The 23,737-nt window shown below is 46.1% G+C and overlaps 6 non-coding genes across 6 annotated transcripts; all 6 read right to left on the reverse strand.

The window, feature by feature from the left end:
• Positions 1–1,030: 1,030 nt before the first annotated feature.
• Positions 1,031–1,103, reverse strand: Trnak-cuu (transfer RNA lysine (anticodon CUU)). The gene has a single exon. It is a non-coding gene; the product is annotated as a tRNA-Lys (tRNA).
• A 3,541-nt stretch (positions 1,104–4,644) lies between these two features.
• Trnak-cuu (transfer RNA lysine (anticodon CUU)) lies at positions 4,645–4,717 on the reverse strand. Its single transcript has one exon. It is a non-coding gene; the product is annotated as a tRNA-Lys (tRNA).
• A 3,576-nt stretch (positions 4,718–8,293) lies between these two features.
• Positions 8,294–8,368, reverse strand: Trnak-cuu (transfer RNA lysine (anticodon CUU)). Its single transcript has one exon. It is a non-coding gene; the product is annotated as a tRNA-Lys (tRNA).
• A 3,576-nt stretch (positions 8,369–11,944) lies between these two features.
• Positions 11,945–12,019, reverse strand: Trnak-cuu (transfer RNA lysine (anticodon CUU)). The gene has a single exon. It is a non-coding gene; the product is annotated as a tRNA-Lys (tRNA).
• Positions 12,020–20,910: 8,891 nt separating this feature from the next.
• On the reverse strand, positions 20,911–20,983 carry Trnak-uuu (transfer RNA lysine (anticodon UUU)). Its single transcript has one exon. It is a non-coding gene; the product is annotated as a tRNA-Lys (tRNA).
• A 1,455-nt stretch (positions 20,984–22,438) lies between these two features.
• Trnak-cuu (transfer RNA lysine (anticodon CUU)) lies at positions 22,439–22,511 on the reverse strand. The gene has a single exon. It is a non-coding gene; the product is annotated as a tRNA-Lys (tRNA).
• Between the last annotated feature and the right edge of the window lie 1,226 nt (positions 22,512–23,737).

A 23,737-nucleotide genomic window follows, 5' to 3' on the forward strand; every position in this document is an offset into this window, starting at 1 on the left:
GTACTGCTCAAATGCTACATTAAAACGGTATGTTTCTTTTTCAGAACTGATAAAACACGAGCGTGACAGCATTCGAACCTGTAATCTTCAGATCCGAAGTCCGACGCCTTATCCATTAGGCCACACAGTCACTGACGACCAAGTGCAACTTGTATATGACTCATCACGAAACGCTCACACCCCTGATAATTTGTGTTTTCGTTCTACACAACCGCTACCCTTACTCTTTCCCACCCATTCGTTACATTCAACCTCTTACGTGACCGACCAAATATAGACTGCGAAACAAGACCACACACTTTGTGCATACGGAATCGACGGCAGGGCGTGCCTCGCCGCATTTGCCACGATGGCCACTTGCTACTTCTGCAGAAGCGGCGGCGGGGACGACGACGACCGCGAGAGGCTCTGACATATGTGAGAATTACATCTATAAAATGTAATTCAGGCTGCTTCGCCCCGCCTTATGCTGTACCGCTTTGGCAAAGGCTTTATCTGCGCCATTCGCCTTAATCACATCTGAGAGTAATTCTTAATAAAAGGCATGTCGCTAATTGTTCGTCATCACAGATACTGTTAACTATACGGCCACGACGCGCAACTGATTTCCAAAATTCGACTTCTTCCTTTGACGATGGAACTCACGACCCTTGGTTTACTAGACCAGTGCTCTACCAATGAGCTAAAGAGGCGCGGCCTAGTGGTACTTTTGCGTACTTCGTCCTTACGGTCGTCTGGATCATCAGACTTCAGCTGACAACACTTCATATTACCGACTAATATTTGCAGCTATGGCGACCCATTACTGCTTGGCTACACATCTGACACGTAACCGATGTCCTCTCCAAACAACAACACTTGCATTTCAGAACATGTCTTTCACACATGTCTACAAAATCACCTTCACCTTCAAATACAGTTTCCTTGCGACTGACAGAGACGTAGGCAAAGTTTAAAGTTGCTATTTCCATTACATCACGTTAATCAGAAAAACGGTAATTTACATCTGCAGCGGAACAAAATTCCGTTCCGCCCAGCGTGGGGCTCGAACCCACGACCCTGAGATTAAGAGTCTCATGCTCTACCGACTGAGCTAGCCGGGCTGCTTCAGTGAATACTTGCCGGGCAGCACGTCACACAGTACTCGTTTGGGTTGGGTGGTCCCATAGAGAATCTCTCCATGCTGTCTAATGTTTTCCTAACGTCACACTCGTAACGTACTTCACTTTTATTTCATAATCATTTCTGAGAGGTAAAGGAGTTGCATGACAACCTGCAGAGCTAGTGGCGTCAAAATTAACACTCATACTTAATGTGACTCAAAAGTCGAACGAGTTACTTTCCGACGTTGTTTTAGATGTGCAAGTGCCAGTGGAAACTCACCGTGACGGCACTTTGCCGACCATTTCGCTAGTTAACACCGGTCTTGTAGTGTGTGTTTCAAGCTCAAGAGCATCTCCAAGCAGAAAATGGTCAACAGCAACATTCAGACGGTTTCGTACTGCTCAAATGCTACATTAAAACGGTATGTTTCTTTTTCAGAACTGATAAAACACGAGCGTGACAGCATTCGAACCTGTAATCTTCAGATCCGAAGTCCGACGCCTTATCCATTAGGCCACACAGTCACTGACGACCAAGTGCAACTTGTATATGACTCATCTCGAAACGCTCACACCCCTGATAATTTGTGTTTTCGTTCTACACAGCCGCTGCCCTTGCTCTTTCCCACCCATTCGTTACATTCAACCTCTTACGTGACCGACCAAATATAGACTGGGAAACAAGACCACACACTTTGTGCATACGGAATCGAAGGCAGGGCGTGCCTCGCCGCATTTGCCACGATGGCCATTTGCTACTTCTGCAGAAGCTGCGGCGGGGACGACGACGACCGCGAGAGGCTCTGACATATGTGAGAAATACATCTATAAAATGTAATTCAGACTGCCTCGTCCCACCTTATGCTGTACCGCTTTGGCAAAGGCTTTTTCTGCGCCATTCGCCTTAATCACATCTGAGAGTAATTCTTAATAAAAGGCATGTCGCTAATTGTTCGTCATCACAGATACTGTTAGCTATACGGCCACGACGCGCAACTGATTTCCAAAATTCGACTTCTTCCTTTGAGGATGGAACTCACGACCCTTGGTTTACTAGTCCAGTGCTCTACTACTTTTTTTTTTCTTTTTTTTGTTTTGTCTTTTTTTCTTTTTTTTTACCTTTTTTTTGTTTTTCTTTTTATTTTTTATTTTACTTTTGGGCCTCCCTTCTCCCCACACAGCCCATCCATTCGCTCTCCTTTTATGCCTTCTTCGGCGAGCTTCTATGCTATATCGACTGATTTTTTTTTCAAATTTACTGTGACAGTTAGGGAAATGAAATGATGTTTGGCTTCTTCGCCATGTGAGGCTTCTCCTCCGTAGAACTGAAAATTGAAAAATTAAGGCTTCTTGGGAATTAATAAAATGTCACTCTTGCTTCATACTGAAAAAAATTAAACAAAAATAGAAAGATTGTAACTGAGGAACACGTGCAAGAAGCTTCCACTGCATTGTGTGCAACGAAACCACCTTCCGATATTACCGAGATCCTGGAAAATCATCATAGATGAAAGTAGTTGCTGGAGATATGGGGTTCATCCAGCAGTAAGTGTGAAGCCGCAGTGCCGTTTCGGGGTTCTGTCCGAGGCCTTCACGGCTACCGTAGCGGCCCTGGGGCACACGAAGTCCCCACCGTACTTCACCCTCAACAGCGATCCCCTACTTTGGCCTGTGACTACATTTTTCGTAGACGAGGGCTATTAAGATGTTTATCCAATCCCTTGTCTCTGAAACAGAATGTGTAACATGTTACCAAAAGTTTTTTTGTGGTCCCTGCGCGTACATATCTGATAATATTTTGCTCGTTCGTATAATTCGTATTCTAAAACACGGTCATTGCCGTGTTCAGATATAACGTAATGTACATAATTGCCAAACAACCACAACACAGCATTGGTTTTTTGGACAGGGAAGAAAACACCATCGGGGAAGAGTAATTTTTCAACATTGATCTCAGTACTAACAGTTCTGGTTATAAAGGCTACCCGCCGTTGGAGTCCCCTCCATATTTCGGCGTATCCGCCACAGAGAAAGCGGTGGATCAATGTGTCAACTGCGTCACATCGGGTGCACACAATCGTGTCACTAAGACCAATGGAGTGCAACTTTTCGTTAGTGGAAACTACGTTATTAATAACTCGGTACCAGGTTGCCTGAATGTCGGAAGACAGTTCACGATTACTAATATTTTTCCAAATTCTTTTCCAGTCTTTGTCGGGATATCTGCACTCCATTTTGTTGACATGTTCTTTCGTTGTTAAGAGTTCCATTAATTTCCTGCAATTCCTTGATTGTGGATTCGTAACAATACTGTCCATGTAGCTAATCTCTAAAAAGAACTGGCGAATATATTTCAATTTATAATTAATTCCGCCTATATTTATGGGTGGACGTAAATTTTCTGGCTGTAGGAGTCGATACAGCCTGGCTGTAATACTATGTGGATGTTTTTCTATAATTTGTAGGGTCCTCTTTATATATAACGCCGTAGTCTTCCGCCATATATCTGTTAAACCTAGGCCCCCTTCAGCGGAAGGTAACGTAACTGTACCGACTGCTACTCTAAAAATATTTCCTGTCCATATAAATCGGCAAATGATACTCATTATACGTTTGGCAATGGGTTTCGAAACTGGCAATATTTGACCTATATATATAGCTTTTGATAAAATGGACCAATTAATTATTCTGATTCGTTGTTTAATGTTCAGATGTCTGGTCTGATTGAGTATTGTGGCTCCTCTGATTGTATCCAGTACTTTCTTCCAATTGTAGGTCATGGTCTGAAGCGGACATCGGTAAAAGGTGACACCCAGAGCAGTGTGACGATCGACGGAGCGTGCCCATTCCAAACGGACATCTTGAAGACCTTTAAGATTTAAAAACGAACTCTTCACCTCGTTAACCCTAGCGCCTGTAGCTTCACAAAAGATCTGAATATTCGTAGTTAATTTCTCTAAATCTTCGTTACTACGAATAACCACTCCAACGTCATCAGCATATGCATTGGTGACGTTGTTAACGCCAGATATCGTGATGCCCTCAAGATCGACATCGAGTCTCCTTAGTAAAGGCTCCAGTGCAACAACATACAGGAGCATTGACAAAGGACTTCCCTGCGGGACGCCGTTGCGAATTTCAATGGGTGGAGTGAAATGCCCATTTACAGACACTTGTGTTTGGAGTCACTGAGCTAAAGAGGCGCGGCCTAGCGGTACTTTTGCGTACTTCGTCCTTACGGTCGTCTGGATCATCAGACTTCAGCTGAAAACACTTCATATTACCGACTAATATTTGCAGCTATGGCGACCCATTACTGCTTGGCTACACATCTGACACGTAACCGATGTCCTCTCCAAACAACAACACTTGCATTTCAGAACATGTCTTTCACACATGTCTACAAAATCACCTTCACCTTCAAATACAGTTTCCTTGTGACTGACAGAGACGTAGGCAAATTTTAAAGTTGCTATTTCCATTACATCACGTTAATCAGAAAAACGGTAATTTACATCTGCAGCGGAACAAAATTCCGTTCCGCCCAGCGTGGGGCTCGAACCCACGACCCTGAGATTAAGAGTCTCATGGTCTACCGACTGAGCTAGCCGGGGTGCTTCGGTGAATACTTGCCGGGCAGCACGTCACACAGTAGTCGTTTGGGTTGGGTGGTCCCATACAGAATCTCTCCATGCTGTCTAATGTTTTCCTAACGTCACACTCGTCACGTACTTCACTTTTATTTCATAATCATTTCTGAGAGGTAAAGGAGTTGCATGACAACCTGCAGAGCTAGTGGCGTCAAAATTAACACTCATACTTGATGTGACTCAAAAGGCGAACGAGTTACTTTCCGACGTTGTTTTAGATGTGCAAGTGCCAGTGGAAACTCACGGTGACGGCACTCTGCCGACCATTTCGCTAGTTAACACCGGTCTTGTAGTGTGTGTTTCAAGCTCAAGAGCATCTCCAAGCAGAAAATGGTCAACAGCAACATTCAGACGGTTTCGTACTGCTCAAATGCTACATTAAAACGGTATGTTTCTTTTTCAGAACAGATAAAACACGAGCATGACAGCATTCGAACCTGTAATCTTCAGATCCGAAGTCCGACGCCTTATCCATTAGGCCACACAGTCACTGACGACCAATTGCAACTTGTATATGACTCATCTCGAAACGCTCACACCCCTGATAATTTGTGTTTTCGTTCTACACAGCCGCTGCCCTTGCTCTTTCCCACCCATTCGTTACATTCAACCTCTTACGTGACCGACCAAATATAGACTGGGAAACAAGACCACACACTTTGTGCATACGGAATCGAAGGCAGGGCGTGCCTCGCCGCATTTGCCACGATGGCCATTTGCTACTTCTGCAGAAACGGCGGCGGCGACGACGACGACGAATACGACGACGGCGACGACGACGACGACGACGACGACCGCGAGAGGCTCTGACATATGTGAGAAATACATCTTTAAAATGTAATTCAGACTGCCTCGTCCCACCTTATGCTGTACCGCTTTGGCAAAGGCTTTTTCTGCGCCATTCGCCTTAATCACATCTGAGAGTAATTCTTAATAAAAGGCATGTCGCTAATTGTTCGTCATCACAGATACTGTTAGCTATACGGCCACGACGCGCAACTGATTTCCAAAATTCGACTTCTTCCTTTGAGGATGGAACTCACGACCCTTGGTTTACTAGTCCAGTGCTCTACTACTTTTTTTTTCTTTTTTTTGTTTTGTCTTTTTTTTCTTTTTTTTACCTTTTTTTTGTTTTTCTTTTTATTTTTTATTTTACTTTTGGGCCTCCCTTCTCCCCACACAGCCCATCCATTCGCTCTCCTTTTATGCCTTCTTCGGCGAGCTTCTATGCTATATCGACTGATTTTTTTTCAAATTTACTGTGACAGTTAGGGAAATGAAATGATGTTTGGCTTCTTCGCCATGTGAGGCTTCTCCTCCGTAGAACTGAAAATTGAAAAATTAAGGCTTCTTGGGAATTAATAAAATGTCACTCTTGCTTCATACTGAAAAAAATTAAACAAAAATAGAAAGATTGTAACTGAGGAACACGTGCAAGAAGCTTCCACTGCATTGTGTGCAACGAAACCACCTTCCGATATTACCGAGATCCTGGAAAATCATCATAGATGAAAGTAGTTGCTGGAGATATGGGGTTCATCCAGCAGTAAGTGTGAAGCCGCAGTGCCGTTTCGGGGTTCTGTCCGAGGCCTTCACGGCTACCGTAGCGGCCCTGGGGCACACGAAGTCCCCACCGTACTTCACCCTCAACAGCGATCCCCTACTTTGGCCTGTGACTACATTTTTCGTAGACGAGGGCTACTAAGATGTTTATCCAATCCCTTGTCTCTGAAACAGAATGTGTAACATGTTACCAAAAGTTTTTTTGTGGTCCCTGCGCGTACATATCTGATAATATTTTGCTCGTTCGTATAATTCGTATTCTAAAACACGGTCATTGCCGTGTTCAGATATAACGTAATGTACATAATTGCCAAACAACCACAACACAGCATTGGTTTTTTGGACAGGGAAGAAAACACCATCGGGGAAGAGTAATTTTTCAACATTGATCTCAGTACTAACAGTTCTGGTTATAAAGGCTACCCGCCGTTGGAGTCCCCTCCATATTTCGGCGTATCCGCCACAGAGAAAGTGGTGGATCAATGTGTCAACTGCGTCACATCGGGTGCACACAATCGTGTCACTAAGACCAATGGAGTGCAACTTTTCGTTAGTGGAAACTACGTTATTAATAACTCGGTACCAGGTTGCCTGAATGTCGGAAGACAGTTCACGATTACTAATATTTTTCCAAATTCTTTTCCAGTCTTTGTCGGGATATCTGCACTCCATTTTGTTGACATGTTCTTTCGTTGTTAAGAGTTCCATTAATTTCCTGCAATTCCTTGATTGTGGATTCGTAACAATACTGTCCATGTAGCTAATCTCTAAAAAGAACTGGCGAATATATTTCAATTTATAATTAATTCCGCCTATATTTATGGGTGGACGTAAATTTTCTGGCTGTAGGAGTCGATACAGCCTGGCTGTAATACTATGTGGATGTTTTTCTATAATTTGTAGGGTCCTCTTTATATATAACGCCGTAGTCTTCCGCCATATATCTGTTAAACCTAGGCCCGCTTCAGCGGAAGGTAACGTAACTGTACCGACTGCTACTCTAAAAATATTTCCTGTCCATATAAATCGGCAAATGATACTCATTATACGTTTGGCAATGGGTTTCGAAACTGGCAATATTTGACCTATATATATAGCTTTTGATAAAATGGACCAATTAATTATTCTGATTCGTTGTTTAATGTTCAGATGTCTGGTCTGATTGAGTATTGTGGCTCCTCTGATTGTATCCAGTACTTTCTTCCAATTGTAGGTCATGGTCTGAAGCGGACATCGGTAAAAGGTGACACCCAGAGCAGTGTGACGATCGACGGAGCGTGCCCATTCCAAACGGACATCTTGAAGACCTTTAAGATTTAAAAACGAACTCTTCACCTCGTTAACCCTAGCGCCTGTAGCTTCACAAAAGATCTGAATATTCGTAGTTAATTTCTCTAAATCTTCGTTACTACGAATAACCACTCCAACGTCATCAGCATATGCATTGGTGACGTTGTTAACGCCAGATATCGTGATGCCCTCAAGATCGACATCGAGTCTCCTTAGTAAAGGCTCCAGTGCAACAACATACAGGAGCATTGACAAAGGACTTCCCTGCGGGACGCCGTTGCGAATTTCAATGGGTGGAGTGAAATGCCCATTTACAGACACTTGTGTTTGGAGTCACTGAGCTAAAGAGGCGCGGCCTAGCGGTACTTTTGCGTACTTCGTCCTTACGGTCGTCTGGATCATCAGACTTCAGCTGAAAACACTTCATATTACCGACTAATATTTGCAGCTATGGCGACCCATTACTGCTTGGCTACACATCTGACACGTAACCGATGTCCTCTCCAAACAACAACACTTGCATTTCAGAACATGTCTTTCACACATGTCTACAAAATCACCTTCACCTTCAAATACAGTTTCCTTGTGACTGACAGAGACGTAGGCAAATTTTAAAGTTGCTATTTCCATTACATCACGTTAATCAGAGAAACGGTAATTTACATCTACAGCGGAACAAAATTATGTTCCGCCAAGCGTGGGGCTCGAACCCACGACCCTGAGATTAAGAGTCTCATGGTCTACCGACTGAGCTAGCCGGGGTGCTTCGGTGAATACTTGCCGGGCAGCACGTCACACAGTAGTCGTTTGGGTTGGGTGGTCCCATACAGAATCTCTCCATGCTGTCTAATGTTTTCCTAACGTCACACTCGTCACGTACTTCACTTTTATTTCATAATCATTTCTGAGAGGTAAAGGAGTTGCATGACAACCTGCAGAGCTAGTGGCGTCAAAATTAACACTCATACTTGATGTGACTCAAAAGGCGAACGAGTTACTTTCCGACGTTGTTTTAGATGTGCAAGTGCCAGTGGAAACTCACGGTGACGGCACTCTGCCGACCATTTCGCTAGTTAACACCGGTCTTGTAGTGTGTGTTTCAAGCTCAAGAGCATCTCCAAGCAGAAAATGGTCAACAGCAACATTCAGACGGTTTCGTACTGCTCAAATGCTACATTAAAACGGTATGTTTCTTTTTCAGAACAGATAAAACACGAGCATGACAGCATTCGAACCTGTAATCTTCAGATCCGAAGTCCGACGCCTTATCCATTAGGCCACACAGTCACTGACGACCAATTGCAACTTGTATATGACTCATCTCGAAACGCTCACACCCCTGATAATTTGTGTTTTCGTTCTACACAGCCGCTGCCCTTGCTCTTTCCCACCCATTCGTTACATTCAACCTCTTACGTGACCGACCAAATATAGACTGGGAAACAAGACCACACACTTTGTGCATACGGAATCGAAGGCAGGGCGTGCCTCGCCGCATTTGCCACGATGGCCATTTGCTACTTCTGCAGAAACGGCGGCGGCGACGACGACGACGAATACGACGACGGCGACGACGACGACGACGACGACGACCGCGAGAGGCTCTGACATATGTGAGAAATACATCTTTAAAATGTAATTCAGACTGCCTCGTCCCACCTTATGCTGTACCGCTTTGGCAAAGGCTTTTTCTGCGCCATTCGCCTTAATCACATCTGAGAGTAATTCTTAATAAAAGGCATGTCGCTAATTGTTCGTCATCACAGATACTGTTAGCTATACGGCCACGACGCGCAACTGATTTCCAAAATTCGACTTCTTCCTTTGAGGATGGAACTCACGACCCTTGGTTTACTAGTCCAGTGCTCTACTACTTTTTTTTTCTTTTTTTTGTTTTGTCTTTTTTTTCTTTTTTTTACCTTTTTTTTGTTTTTCTTTTTATTTTTTATTTTACTTTTGGGCCTCCCTTCTCCCCACACAGCCCATCCATTCGCTCTCCTTTTATGCCTTCTTCGGCGAGCTTCTATGCTATATCGACTGATTTTTTTTCAAATTTACTGTGACAGTTAGGGAAATGAAATGATGTTTGGCTTCTTCGCCATGTGAGGCTTCTCCTCCGTAGAACTGAAAATTGAAAAATTAAGGCTTCTTGGGAATTAATAAAATGTCACTCTTGCTTCATACTGAAAAAAATTAAACAAAAATAGAAAGATTGTAACTGAGGAACACGTGCAAGAAGCTTCCACTGCATTGTGTGCAACGAAACCACCTTCCGATATTACCGAGATCCTGGAAAATCATCATAGATGAAAGTAGTTGCTGGAGATATGGGGTTCATCCAGCAGTAAGTGTGAAGCCGCAGTGCCGTTTCGGGGTTCTGTCCGAGGCCTTCACGGCTACCGTAGCGGCCCTGGGGCACACGAAGTCCCCACCGTACTTCACCCTCAACAGCGATCCCCTACTTTGGCCTGTGACTACATTTTTCGTAGACGAGGGCTACTAAGATGTTTATCCAATCCCTTGTCTCTGAAACAGAATGTGTAACATGTTACCAAAAGTTTTTTTGTGGTCCCTGCGCGTACATATCTGATAATATTTTGCTCGTTCGTATAATTCGTATTCTAAAACACGGTCATTGCCGTGTTCAGATATAACGTAATGTACATAATTGCCAAACAACCACAACACAGCATTGGTTTTTTGGACAGGGAAGAAAACACCATCGGGGAAGAGTAATTTTTCAACATTGATCTCAGTACTAACAGTTCTGGTTATAAAGGCTACCCGCCGTTGGAGTCCCCTCCATATTTCGGCGTATCCGCCACAGAGAAAGTGGTGGATCAATGTGTCAACTGCGTCACATCGGGTGCACACAATCGTGTCACTAAGACCAATGGAGTGCAACTTTTCGTTAGTGGAAACTACGTTATTAATAACTCGGTACCAGGTTGCCTGAATGTCGGAAGACAGTTCACGATTACTAATATTTTTCCAAATTCTTTTCCAGTCTTTGTCGGGATATCTGCACTCCATTTTGTTGACATGTTCTTTCGTTGTTAAGAGTTCCATTAATTTCCTGCAATTCCTTGATTGTGGATTCGTAACAATACTGTCCATGTAGCTAATCTCTAAAAAGAACTGGCGAATATATTTCAATTTATAATTAATTCCGCCTATATTTATGGGTGGACGTAAATTTTCTGGCTGTAGGAGTCGATACAGCCTGGCTGTAATACTATGTGGATGTTTTTCTATAATTTGTAGGGTCCTCTTTATATATAACGCCGTAGTCTTCCGCCATATATCTGTTAAACCTAGGCCCGCTTCAGCGGAAGGTAACGTAACTGTACCGACTGCTACTCTAAAAATATTTCCTGTCCATATAAATCGGCAAATGATACTCATTATACGTTTGGCAATGGGTTTCGAAACTGGCAATATTTGACCTATATATATAGCTTTTGATAAAATGGACCAATTAATTATTCTGATTCGTTGTTTAATGTTCAGATGTCTGGTCTGATTGAGTATTGTGGCTCCTCTGATTGTATCCAGTACTTTCTTCCAATTGTAGGTCATGGTCTGAAGCGGACATCGGTAAAAGGTGACACCCAGAGCAGTGTGACGATCGACGGAGCGTGCCCATTCCAAACGGACATCTTGAAGACCTTTAAGATTTAAAAACGAACTCTTCACCTCGTTAACCCTAGCGCCTGTAGCTTCACAAAAGATCTGAATATTCGTAGTTAATTTCTCTAAATCTTCGTTACTACGAATAACCACTCCAACGTCATCAGCATATGCATTGGTGACGTTGTTAACGCCAGATATCGTGATGCCCTCAAGATCGACATCGAGTCTCCTTAGTAAAGGCTCCAGTGCAACAACATACAGGAGCATTGACAAAGGACTTCCCTGCGGGACGCCGTTGCGAATTTCAATGGGTGGAGTGAAATGCCCATTTACAGACACTTGTGTTTGGAGTCACTGAGCTAAAGAGGCGCGGCCTAGCGGTACTTTTGCGTACTTCGTCCTTACGGTCGTCTGGATCATCAGACTTCAGCTGAAAACACTTCATATTACCGACTAATATTTGCAGCTATGGCGACCCATTACTGCTTGGCTACACATCTGACACGTAACCGATGTCCTCTCCAAACAACAACACTTGCATTTCAGAACATGTCTTTCACACATGTCTACAAAATCACCTTCACCTTCAAATACAGTTTCCTTGTGACTGACAGAGACGTAGGCAAATTTTAAAGTTGCTATTTCCATTACATCACGTTAATCAGAGAAACGGTAATTTACATCTACAGCGGAACAAAATTATGTTCCGCCAAGCGTGGGGCTCGAACCCACGACCCTGAGATTAAGAGTCTCATGGTCTACCGACTGGGCTAGCCGGGGTGCTTCGGTGAATACTTGCCGGGCAGCACGTCACACAGTAGTCGTTTGGGTTGGGTGGTCCCATACAGAATCTCTCCATGCTGTCTAATGTTTTCCTAACGTCACACTCGTCACGTACTTCACTTTTATTTCATAATCATTTCTGAGAGGTAAAGGAGTTGCATGACAACCTGCAGAGCTAGTGGCGTCAAAATTAACACTCATACTTGATGTGACTCAAAAGGCGAACGAGTTACTTTCCGACGTTGTTTTAGATGTGCAAGTGCCAGTGGAAACTCACGGTGACGGCACTCTGCCGACCATTTCGCTAGTTAACACCGGTCTTGTAGTGTGTGTTTCAAGCTCAAGAGCATCTCCAAGCAGAAAATGGTCAACAGCAACATTCAGACGGTTTCGTACTGCTCAAATGCTACATTAAAACGGTATGTTTCTTTTTCAGAACAGATAAAACACGAGCATGACAGCATTCGAACCTGTAATCTTCAGATCCGAAGTCCGACGCCTTATCCATTAGGCCACACAGTCACTGACGACCAATTGCAACTTGTATATGACTCATCTCGAAACGCTCACACCCCTGATAATTTGTGTTTTCGTTCTACACAGCCGCTGCCCTTGCTCTTTCCCACCCATTCGTTACATTCAACCTCTTACGTGACCGACCAAATATAGACTGGGAAACAAGACCACACACTTTGTGCATACGGAATCGAAGGCAGGGCGTGCCTCGCCGCATTTGCCACGATGGCCATTTGCTACTTCTGCAGAAGCTGCGGCGGCGACGACGACGACGACGACGACGACCGCGAGAGGCTCTGACATATGTGAGAAATACATCTATAAAATGTAATTCAGACTGCCTCGTACCACCTTATGCTGTACCGCTTTGGCAAAGGCTTTATCTGCGCCATTCGCCTTAATCACATCTGAGAGTAATTCTTAATAAAAGGCATGTCGCTAATTGTTCGTCATCACAGATACTGTTAGCTATACGGCCACGACGCGCAACTGATTTCCAAAATTCGACTTCTTCCTTTGAGGATGGAACTCACGACCCTTGGTTTACTAGACCAGTGCTCTACCACTGAGCTAAAGGGGCGCGGCCTAGCGGTACTTTTGCGTACTTCGTCCGTACGGTCGTCTGGATCATCAGACTTCAGCTGACAACACTTCATATTACCGACTAATATTTGCAGCTATGGCGACCCATTCATCTACATCTACATCCGTACTCCGCAAGCCACCTGACGGTGTGTGGCGGAGGGTACCCTGAGTACCTCTATCGGTTCTCCCTTCTATTCCAGTCTCGTATTGTACGTGGAAAGAAGGATTGTCGGTATGCTTCTGTGTGGGCTCTAATCTCTCTGATTTTATCCTCATGGTCTCTTCGCGAGATATACGTAGGAGGGAGCAATATACTGCTTGACTCTTCGGTGAAGGTATGTTCTCGAAACTTTAACAAAAGCCCGTACCGAGCTACTGAGCGTCTCTCCTGCAGAGTCTTCCACTGGAGTTTATCTATCATCTCCGTAACGCTTTCGCAATTACTAAATGATCCTGTAACGAAGCGCGCTGCTCTCCGTTGGATCTTCTCTATCTCTTCTATCAACCCTACCTGGTGCGGATCCCACACTGCTGAGCAGTATTCAAGCATTGGGCGAACAAGCGTACTGTAAGTTACTTCCTTTGTTGTCGGATTGCATTTCCTTAGGATTCTTCCAATGAATCTCAGTCTGGCATCTGCTTTACCGACGATCAACTTCATATGATCATTCCATTTTAAATCACTCCTAATGCGTACTCCCAGATAATTTATGGAATTAACTGCTTCCAGTTGCTGACCTGCTATTTTGTAGCTAAATGATAAGGGACCTATCTTTCTATGTATTCGCATCACATTACACTTCGCTACATTGAGATTCAATTGCCATTCCGTGCACCATGCGTCAATTCGCTGCAGATCCTCCTGCTTGGCTACACATCTGACACGTAACCGATGTCCTCTCCAAACAACAACACTTGCATTTCAGAACATGTCTTTCACACATGTCTACAAAATCACCTTCGCCTTCAAATACAGTTTCCTTGCGACTGACAGAGAGGTAGGCAAAGTTTAAAGTTGCTATTTCCATTACATCACGTTAATCAGAAAAACGGTAATTTACATCTGCAGCGGAACATAATTCCGCTCCGCCCAGCGTGAGGCTCGAACCCACGACCCTGATATTAAGAGTCTCATGCTCTACCGACTGAGCTAGAAGGGGTTGCTTCGGTGTATACATGCCGGGCAGCACGTCACACAGTACTCGTTTGGGTTGGGTGGTCCCATACAGAATCTCTCCATGCTGTCTAATGTTTTCCTAACGTCACACTCGTCACGTACTTCACTTTTATTTCATAATCGTTTCTGAGAGGTAAAGGAGTTGCATGACAACCTGCAGAGCTAGTGGCGTCAAAATTAACACTCATACTTGATGTGACTCAAAAGGCGAACGAGTTACTTTCCGACGTTGTTTTAGATGTGCAAGTGCCAGTGGAAACTCGCGGTGACGGCACTCTGCCGACCATTTCGCTAGTTAACACCGGTCTTGTAGTGTGTGTTTCAAGCTCAAGAGCATCTCCAAGCAGAAAATGGTCAACAGCAACATTCAGACGGTTTCGTACTGCTCAAATGCTACATTAAAACGGTATGTTTCTTTTTCAGAACTGATAAAACACGAGCGTGACAGCATTCGAACCTGTAATCTTCAGATCCGAAGTCCGACGCCTTATCCATTTTTTTTTTTTTTTTGGACGCTTCCCCTTTTTTTATGAACTAATTTATTTATTTTACATATATTTGTTCATATCACATAGGACGCCCTCCAGGCGAAAAAAAAATTATGTGGAATTACCATCAGTAACATATAAAATAGAAAGGGAATTATAGGAATTAAAGAAAACGCCCTCCTGGCAGAACAGACAAGCAGCATCCGCGTCCCGCGAACTTGTGGGTAGACGCACACCGAATCCCACGGCAGTCAGGCATGTTCCAGGCACGTCTTCACGAAGAATATTGCATTTTCCGGTACATGGGACTGAGTCCTGGTATTACACACTCTCATTGAAGTCATCTTCTCATACCTGGGACACCCCAGCTGCAGGGGGGATCGAAGAAGGCACTACCCAAAAAGTTGGCATAGTACTGACGGTATCGCGGATGGTGCATGAGAAAAGTAAAGCGATCTTGCAGGAATGTCCAAAAATCAAGAACACTCTTATCACCTTCATGGAACAAATAAGAGATCGAGAGACCTTTTATCCAGATCACAGCGTTGGTCTTCGTACTTGGGAAGTATGTCTCATCTGGGAACAGAAGAGATTTCGGTGTAATGGCATGGGGAGCCGTACGTAGAAGAAAGGCAAGCATCTTCTGAATCAGCTGCCACACCTCTGCAGAAGATCCACACATCAGTCGATGTTCGTCCGTATCAAGCGTTTGACAGCGAGGACACAGCGGCGAATCTGTCATTTTTATGGCATGTAGACGAAGTTGTGTCATGTATTTTCCATTAACGACCAAATACCAGGTCGCACGTGCGCTCGTGTCTAGGTATATATGGTGTACAGAACGCCATACCACGGGCCATGCGATCGTAGGATATCGCCTTTCCACAACATTCCGAGTGTGATTTCTCATCATGATTCAGTAAACATCACGTGCCATAGGGGGTCTGGTACTAGGCAAGTCGGCATGGACATAACTGTATTCGATGAAAAAGGTCCGGATATGTGAGAGAGGGGAAGAAATATGGGCTACTGCGACGGGTGCCACTCGAGAGGGAGGGGCCACTTCATCAATCAGGCTTCCCGATAATCCGTTTCGGCGGCGGATCCACGATTTAACCATCGTACTTACATAAAGGGCAGCTGCTCTCGCTCGGACGTTGACAAGGCCGAGGCCGCCATCTCGAGGAGGAAGTGTCAGCGTGTCGTAGCGGACTTTGAAGATAAGACCCGCGCTAACAAAGTAGCCGAACGCCGCCTGAAGTCTGTGTGCCATTGCCTTTGGCATCGGTAAAATCTGTGCTAAATGGGGTAGTCGCGAGACTAGATGAGTGTTAACAAAATCCACCCTTTGTAACATGTCCAATGCTCTCAGGAGGTTGCCACGAACGTTCGTGCGGATAGCTTGAAGCAGGCGTTTGTAGTTAAATGAGATCGTGCGCTGTATATCACGCGTGAAGGTGATCCCCAAACATTTGAGCTTGTCCACTAATGGCAATGGTGCCACACTCTCAGCTGGAAGGCCTCTACCGACGGGCATAGCACTAGATTTCGTCAAGTTCACACGGCTGCCCGCAGCAGCCCTGTACTGGTTGATCCACGCCAGTGCCTCTCGCACTTCATCCTCCGATAGAACCAAGAACACCAAGTCATCTGTATAGGCGCGGCAGATGAAAGAAGTCCCCCTCATTGTTATGCCTGTCAACCGGCTCCTCAAACCGTGTAATAGTGGCTCAAGGGCAATGGCGAAAAGCAGCATCGACAGCGGACATCCTTGACGGACCGACCGCATGACGTTAATAGGGCCCGCCACACGGCCATTGACCAGCACCCGCGACGTGGCACCTCGGAGAAGCTGCAAGACGAGGTGTATAAACCTGTGGGGAAAGGCCATCCGTCGGAGTACGTTTTCGAGAAAGTCATGACTCACTCTATCAAAGGCGTGGTCGAAGTCCACTGTCACTAAGGCACCACGACTGCGACAGGTCATGGTCAGGGCTATAACGTCACAGTAATCGCTGAGTGCCGTCTGAATTTTACTATCACCTCCAAAGCACGTTTGATCCAGAGAGATAACTTGAGGGACGACGCGCCTAATGCGAGCGCCAAGAATCCGGGTAAAAATCTTGAAGTCACAATTTAACATGGTCAGCGGCCGATAATGTTCCACTCCTCGACCTCCCGATGGCTTGGGGACCGGGATAAGCAAGCCTTCTACGAATTCGGGTGGGAGAGGAAAGTCAGGGTTCATCAGTTCTTCATACATCGCAGTCCAGCGTGAGCCCATGATGTCATGAAATGTGCGGTAAAACTCCAGCGGGAACCCATCTGGACCTGGGGCTTTGTTTGCCGCACCCTTATGAAGAGCATCGGCGACGTCATCAGCCGTAATTGTCGCCGTGAGAATCTCCGCAGCAGACTCGTCCAGGGTATCTGTCAAGGAACGGAGGACATCAGACATTACCGCCACGTTCCGGTCCTCTGCTGCATAGAACTCGTTGTAGTGATCCACAAAGGCTCTTACGATGTCATTCTGGGACGTCAATCGACGACCATCTGGCATGTCGAGGGCGTTGATCAACTTTCTACGACACCGCTGCTTCTCTCGGATAACATGATGCATGGACGGGAGCTCTCCTGGTACACATTCGTGACATCTTGCGCGTACTACTGTGCCTTCAAGGCGGTGACGCATAAGAGAAATTATCTTCGCCTTAATACGTTGAATTTCAACCTGTCGTTGAACTGAGGGGGCAAGGTTTGAGAGTTCCCGGAGAATTGTGAAATAGTATTCCATGGTATGTCGGTGCCATAACATTTTATCGCGACCGTAATTCATCATAGAACGACGTAAAGCAGGCTTGGCGCAGTCGATCCACAACCGAAGTGTTGAAGGATACGCTGGAAGGCGTCTCACACAGTTGTTCCACGTCGTCTCTACGACCTGCCTACATTCCGGATCCTTGAGGTGGGCCACATTCAGCTTCCACAGGCCTCGACCGCGCCACACCTTCTGCCTCTGGAGCGAAACAGTGCAAATGTAGGCGATATGGTCGGAAAAGGCGGTAGGCCATATCTCAGCGTCAAGCGTGGCAGTTACGAGTCCTGGGGACACGTAGACACGGTCAAGACGACTTGCTGAATGGCTGGTGACGTACGTATACCCAGGCCGATCGCCATGCACGCGGTCCCAAGTATCGGTGAGTTTCAGTTCATGCACAAGCAGCTTGAGTTCCTGGCATGTGGTGAAATGGGGTTGTTGGTCCTTTTGGGATAACACACAATTGAAGTCACCACCAAGAACAATATGGTCGTAGCGTCCGACAAACAAAGGAGCGATCTGTTCTGAATAGAATCGCGACCGCTCCCGTCGCTTGGCCGTGCCCGAGGGAGCGTAAACATTGATGACTCGAACACCGTGGAAAGTCACAGCAAGACCCCTAGCCGATGGTAGGTAAATCACGTCATCTACATCAATGCCTTCCTTTAAAAGAATAGCTGTCCCACTGCCACCGTCGGCACATGGCGTGAGGTAGGAAACATAGCCATAGACATTAGGAAACGTCGCCAGGCGAACTTCCTGCAAAAGGGCAACATCTAGGTCCGACGCCCTCAACATATCAAGGAGCAATTGTAGTTTGACAGGGGTGCCAATGGTGTTGACATTGATGGAGCCAATCCTGTAAGATTGTCGTAGAATTGGGACTACAGGGACGCTCATGGAGGCACGAAGAGCAGCAGCGAACAAGAATGTTGTCCCAGTAGGCTGCACATCCCCATCCTGTAACCCTGCCGATTAGGAGTCGTGGGCTGGAGCAGCGGCATTCGCGGTTGTCTCACTAGTTGGTGATTCGTCGGCTACATCGTCAGACCACGCAAGGGTGCGTGGATGGTGTGCGTCTAGTGAAGTACCAGCAGAGTCCGAAGGCAGTGTCACGTCGGTGGTGGAAGAGTTGTCCTGGCTCAGCTGTTGTTCAACGTCCATAGGTACAGCGCCTGGTGCATGCAAGGATGGTTGTACGTCCGACGGAGTGCAAGTTGGTGCTTCCACCACAGATTCGTCCTTCGGGGGAACAACTTGATAATTTTGATCTTCATCGTCTTGAGACTGCGTCCTGCAGGTGTCAGACCGGGCGATCCGCCGTTTCCGACGTCTCTTCGGCGACCGTTGCTTGCGCACGTGATCTTCAGTGTCCGAAGACGCCTGGGGATCCGGATGTTCTGGCACAAAAGCATCGGTAGGCACAATCATGGAGTCAAGGGCCATCCCCTGTCCTTGAGATTGCTCACCACTGCACACGTCGGGAGGAGGAGGCAAGGGCGTCTGTCCGTCCGCAACAGCCTGAGGCAGTACCGGAGACGACGATGTACCAGTAGTAGGAGCCAGTGGTGTTCGCGGTCGGGGGTCGCTATGGAGAGCTTCGACAAACGTCAGCGGTAGCGACGTCGGAGCGGTCGTGGCCGGCAGGTCCCCAGGCGGTAACTGTGTGATTCTGCGCTGCAGACAGCTGGAACGGAGGTGTCCTTCTTTGCCACATCCCGAGCATGTCTTCGGCTGTCCATCATAAATAATAATTGCACGGCAGCCACCAATATATAAGTAGGACGGCACATGTTTGGTTAGTTCTATGCGGATCTGCCGTACTCCATTGAGAACCGGGTATGTAGTGAACTGAACCCATTTCTCAGCTGTGTGGCTAATCACTTTTCCATATGGATGGAATGCAGATACCACTACCTCTGAAGGCACCTCGAAGGGGAGTTCAAAAACACGTATCGTGCGCAGTCCAAGTCCCGCATGTTCCACAGTTACGTCACCGATGTGTCCATCAGAGTGACGGAACTTAAGACCACTTCGAGTTGCATCTAGAATTTTTTTCACATATGTCTTCGTTGACCAATTTCACGTATACCACACTGCTCACTATAGAAAGGTGGATGCCAACAAGATCGTTGCAGTCAATCTTGACTTCATCTCTGATAAACTGTTCGATTTCCAGTGCTTTTGGTCGGGCATATTCAGGTGCAAAGCTAATCTTCAGTGTCGATTTTCGGTGGGCATAAGCCATTCTCTGTCGAATGAAATATAGCGCGCTAAGACGGCAGAATCACGTAAACAACTCCGCGAGCGAGCTGCGCGGCGAGGACGTAAACAAGACGTCCGTGCCGCTAGCGTGCCGAAAGGCGACTGTCCATTAGGCCACACAGTCACTGACGACCAGGTGCAACTTGTATATGACTCATCTCGAAACGCTCACACCCTTGATAATTTGTGTTTTCGTTCTACACAGCCGCTGCCCTTGCTCTTTCCCACCCATTCGTTACATTCAACCTCTTACGTGACCGACCAAATATAGACTGCGAAACAAGACCACACACTTTGTGCATACTGAATCGAAGGCAGGGCGTGCCTCGCCGCATTTGCCACGATGGCCATTTGCTACTTCTGCAGAAGCGGCAGCGGCGACGACGACGACGACGACGACGACGACCGCAAGAGGCTCTGACATATGTGAGAAATACATCTATAAATTGTAATTCAGACTGCCTCGTCCCACCTTATGCTGTACCGCTTTGGCAAAGGCTTTATCTGCGGTATTTGCCTTAATCACATCTGAGAGTAATTCTTAATAAAAGGCATGTCGCTAATTGTTCGTCATCACAGATACTGTTTGCTATACGGCCACGACGCGCAACTGATTTCCAAAATTCGACTTCTTCCTTTGAGGAAAGAACTCACGACCATTGGTTTGCTAGTCTAGTGTTCTACCACTGAGCTAAATGGGCGCGGCCTAGCGGTACTTTTGCGTACTTCGTCCTTACGGTCGTCTGGATCATCAGACATCAGCTGACAACGCTTCATATTACCGACTAATATTTGCAGCTATGGCGACCCATTACTGCTTGGCTACACATCTGACACGTAACCGATTTCCTCTCCAAACAACAACACTTGCATTTCAGAACATGTCTTTCACACATGTCTACAAAATCACCTTCACCTTCAAATACAGTTTCCTTGCGACTGACAGAGACATAGGCAAAGTTTAAAGTTGCTATTTCCATTACATCACGTTAATCAGAAAAACGGTAATTTACATCTGCAGCAGAACAAAATTCCGTTCCGCCGAGCGTGGGGCTCGAACCCATGACCCTGAGATCAAAAGTCTGATGCTCTACCGACTGAGCTAGCTGGGCTGCTTCGGTGAATACTTGCCGGACAGCACGTCACACTGTACTCGTTTGGGTTGGGTGGTCCCATACAGAATCTCTCCATGCTGCCTAATGTTTTCCTAACGTCACACTCGTCACGTACTTCACTTTTATTTCATAATCATTTCTGAGAGGTAAAGGAATTGCATGACAACCTGCAGAGCTAGTGGCGTCAAAATTAACACTCATACTTGATGTGACTCAAAAGGCGAACGAGTTACTTTCCGACGTTGTTTTAGATGTGCAAGTGCCAGTGGAAACTCGGGGTGACGGCACTCTGCCGACCATTTCGCTAGTTAACACCGGTCTTGGTGTGTGTGTTTCAAGCTCAAGAGCATCTCCAAGCAAAAAATGGTCAACAGCAACATTCAGACGGTTTCGTACTGCTCAAATGCTACATTAAAACGGTATGTTTCTTTTTCAGAACTGATAAAACACGAGCGTGACAGCATTCGAACCTGTCATCTTCAGATCCGAAGTCCGACGCCTTATCCATTAGCCCACACAGTCACTGACGACCAAGTGCAACTTGTATATGACTCATTTCGAAACGCTCACACCCCTGATAATTTGTGTTTTCGTTCTACACAGCCGCTGCCCTTGCTCTTTCCCACCCATTCGTTACATTCAACCTCTTACGTGACCGACCAGATATAGACTGCGAAACAAGACCACACACTTTGTGCATACGGAATCGAAGGCAGGGCGTGCCTCGCCGCATTTGCCACGATGGCCATTTGCTACTTCTGCAGAAGCGGCGGCGACGACGACGACGACGACGACGACGACGACGACGACGACGACGACCGCGAGAGGCTCTTACATATGTGAGAAATAGATCTATAAAATGTAATTCAGACTGCCTCGTCCCACCTTAAGCTGTACCGCTTTGGCAAAGGCTTTATCTGCGCTATTTGCCTTAATCACATCTGAGAGTAATTCTTAATAAAAGGCATGTCGCTAATTCTTCGTCATCACAGATACTGTTAGCTATACAGCCACGACGCGCAACTGATTTCCACAATTCGACTTCTTCCTTTGAGGAAAGAACTCACGACCAGTGGTTTGCTAGTCCAGTGTTCTACCACTGAGCTAAATGGGCGCGGCCTAGCGGTACTTTTGCGTACTTCGTCCTTACGGTCGTCTGGATCATCAGACATCAGCTGACAACGCTTCATATTACCGACTAATATTTGCAGCTATGGCGACCCATTACTGCTTGGCTACACATCTGACACGTAACCGATGTCCTCTCCAAACAACAACACTTGCATTTCAGAACATGTCTTTCACACATGTCTACAAAATCACCTTCACCTTCAAATACAGTTTCCTTGCGACTGACAGAGACGTAGGCAAAGTTTAAAGTTGCTATTTCCATTACATCACGTTAATCAGAAAAACGGTAATTTACATCTGCAGCAGAACAAAATTCCGTTAGGCCCGGCGTGGGGCTCGAACCCATGACCCTGAGATCAAGAGTCTGATGCTCTACCAACTGAGGTAGCCGGGCTTCTTCGGTGAATACTTGCCGGGAAGCACGTCACACAGTACTCGTTTGGGTTGGGTGGTCCCATACAGAATCCCTCCATGCTGCCTAATGTTTTCCTAACGTCACACTCGTCACGTACTTCACTTTTATTTCATAATCATTTCTGAGAGGTAAAGGAATTGCATGACAACCTGCAGAGCTAGTGGCGTCAAAATTAACACTCATACTTGATGTGACTCAAAAGGCGAACGAGTTACTTTCCGACGTTGTTTTAGATGTGCAAGTGCCAGTGGAAACTCGCGGTGACGGCACTCTGCCGACCATTTCGCTAGTTAACACCGGTCTTGTAGTGTGTGTTTCAAGCTCAAGAGCATCTCCAAGCAGAAAATGGTCAACAGCAACATTCAGACGGTTTCGTACTGCTCAAATGCTACATTAAAACAGTATGTTTCTTTTTCAGAACTGATAAAACACGAGCGTGACAGCATTCGAACCTGTAATCTTCAGATCCGAAGTCCGACGCCTTATCCATTAGCCCACACAGTCACTGACGACCAAGTGCAACTTGTATATGACTCATTTCGAAACGCTCACACCCCTGATAATTTGTGTTTTCGTTCTACACAGCCGCTGCCCTTGCTCTTTCCCACCCATTCGTTACATTCAACCTCTTACGTCACCGACCAGATATAGACCGCGAAACAAGACCACACACTTTGTGCATACGGAATCGAAGGCAGGGCGTGCCTCGCCGCATTTGCCATGATGGCCATTTGCTACTTCTGCAGAAGCGGCGCCGACGACGACGACGACGACGACGACGACCGCGAGAGGCTCTGACATATGTGAGAAATACATCTATAAAATGTAATTCAGACTGCCTCGTCCCACCTTATGCTGTACCGCTTTGGCAAAGGCTTTATCTGCGCCATTCGCCTTAATCACATCTGAGAGTAGTTCTTAATAAAAGGCATGTCGCTAATTGTTCGTCATCACAGATACTGTTAGCTATACGGCCACGACGCGCAACTGTTTTCCAAAATTCGACTTTTTCCTTTGAGGATGGAACTCACGACCCTTGGTTTACTAGTCCAGTGCTCTACCACTGAGCTAAAGGGGCGCGGCCTTGCGGTACTTTTGCGTACTTCGTCCTTGCGGTCGTCTGGATCATCAGACTTCAGCTGACAACACTTCATATTACCGACTAATATTTGCAGCTATGGCGACCCATTACTGCTTGGCTACAC

This window comes from Schistocerca gregaria, chromosome 8 (assembly GCF_023897955.1).
Source record: "Schistocerca gregaria isolate iqSchGreg1 chromosome 8, iqSchGreg1.2, whole genome shotgun sequence".
Lineage (NCBI taxonomy): Eukaryota > Metazoa > Arthropoda > Insecta > Orthoptera > Acrididae > Schistocerca > Schistocerca gregaria.